A 2,500-nucleotide genomic window follows, 5' to 3' on the forward strand; every position below is an offset into this window, starting at 1 on the left:
ACAACTAGTGGGTGAATGGTGTGCTTCCCGGGGTTGGCATAGACATTCCCTCGCATGCAAAAGATTGTCGATGCGAAAGATTATCTATGCCAACCCCGGGAAGCACACCATTCACACACTCCCGACCGGTGTGGTGTGGCGGTGATTGGATAGTTACGGATTGAGCACTTGCCAAGGATCAAAATGTGTCATTTAGAAGAAACATTTTCAAAAAGTTTTTAAAATCTTGTGGGTTTGCAACTCATAAGAGCGTCACTTTCAACGTCCCCGGTATTGGATTGAGTTTCTAAAAACAACCGTGCACACCGAGGTTAAACTTTACCGGCTCCACTCCGACTCGCCGCTCGCCCACAATTTGTTTGCAACGAAACATTTGTTTTTAATTTTGTTGGTTTGAAATTGTTTTGAAAAGGTTCTTTAAATCTAGTGGGTTTGCAACTCATAAGAGCGTCACTTTCAACGTCCCCGGCATTGGATTGAGTTTCTAAAAACAACCGTGCACACCGAGGTTAAACTTTACCGGCTCCACTCCGACTCGCCGCTCGCCCACTAGTCCGAAGGCAACAAAACATTTGTTTTTCATTTTGATGAAAATTTCTGTTTTTAAATCTTGTTGGTTTGAAATTGTTTTGAAAAGGTTCTTTAAATCTTGCGGGTTTGCAACTCATAAGAGCGTCACTTTCAACGTCCCCGGCATTGGATTGAGTTTCTAAAAACAACCGTGCACACCGAGGTTAAACTTTACCGGCTCCACTCCGACTCGCCGCTCGCCCACAAATCCGAAGGCAACAAAACATTTGTTTTTAATTTTGATGAAATTTTTTGAAAACATTGGCTTGGCAAGCCCCAATCCGCGACTATCCACCCACCGCCACCCCACACGGGTGGTTGTTGTTGCGAAATGAGGTTGTGGTCGACATGCCCGTGCATTTGAGAAGGAGTTCCTAGCACTCCATGCTCTCCCATGCCAAAAAAAAGCCTAGACAACCCCATTTCGCAACTTTCCACGCCTTTTTTTTCCTCCCTCACCCATGGCGGCGGCATGGTGGCGGCGGCCGGATTCCGGCCACCACCGCCATGGGTGGCAGCCCCCCGACCCCGACACCAAACCCATAATACCGAGGCAACATATCGAGGCAACATGACATGGGTGTGGCGTGGGGGAAGGGGGCTGCAGCTAGGAAGGCATGGGCTGCCATGCATATGCAGGCAACACACACCCCCCTATATAGCATTTTATGCATTTAGCCCTTTGACAGGAAGAGACATCACCTATGCGCGAGGAGTCATAATGGGCTCTAAATAATTCAATACAAGGTATTTGGACGTGATTTTTTGCAGGGATACTAAGAAACATGCAATCTATGATGGGAAAAAGTTTCATAAATTTTTGAAGTCGGGAAGTATTTTTTATTATTTTTAGAAGTCGTAAAATTGAAAAAATCATTAAAACAAATCCGGGAGGAATTTTTTAGTTTTGTAAGTTGGAGAAGGTCCTAAAAATCATAGACTACTTATGGGGAGCTTATTGTGCGAGGAAATTTCAATAAAAACGGGGTTTGACAAGATTTGAAAAATTCTGTCGACATTTGAAAAAACCTGGAACCATGCTGCCGGCATGCTGCGCACATGCTGCGCGCAGGCTGCGCGCATGCTGCGCGCAGCCTGCGCGCATGCCATGGCAGGACAAGTTTCGCTAGCCTCACTGTCGACAGATGCGCAAGCTGCGCGCACGCTGCGCACAGGCTGCGCGCATGCTGCGCACAGACTGCGCGCACGCTGCGCGCATGCCATGGCAGGACAAGTTTCGCTAGCCTCACTGTCGACAGATGCGCAAGCTGCACGCAAGCTCCGCGCACGCTGCGCACAGCCTGCGCGCATGTTGTGCGCATGCTGCGCGCAGGCTGCGCGCAGGCGCCGCGCATGCCATGGCAGGACAAGTTTCGCTAGCCTCACTGTCGACAGATGCGCAAGCTGCGCGCACAGGCTGCGCGCACGCCATGGCAGGACAACTTTCGCTAGCCTCACTGTCGACAGAATCAGCACGCTGCAAGCAAGCTGCGCGCGCGCATGGCAGGACAAGTTTCGAAAAATTCTGTCGACAGGCTGCCGGCATGGTGCGCGCACGCTGCCGGCATGCTGTGCGCACGCTGCCGACATGCTGTGCGCACGCTGCGCACAGGCTGCCGGCATGCTGCGCGCAGCCCATGGCAGGACAAGGTCCGAAAAAATCTGTCGACATTTTTACGCCGTGGTAGGCTTCCGCTTCGCGTCACTTTGTCGACATTCAAGCCTACCATTTGTATTGAATTTTTCAAACCTTGTCAAACCCCATTATTCAAATGTCGAAAAATTTTGTCGACATTTTTACGCCATGATAGGCTTCCGCTTCGCGTCACTTTGTCGGAATGCATCGCATGGCGAGGTAAGGCCACGGCATGCCAAGGCGAAGGCAACGCATGGCTTGAATGGCTTGGTCAAGGCCACATCATGGGCACGG

This window comes from Prunus avium, unplaced genomic scaffold (assembly GCF_965620075.1).
Source record: "Prunus avium unplaced genomic scaffold, drPruAviu1.hap1.1 HAP1_SCAFFOLD_99, whole genome shotgun sequence".
Lineage (NCBI taxonomy): Eukaryota > Viridiplantae > Streptophyta > Magnoliopsida > Rosales > Rosaceae > Prunus > Prunus avium.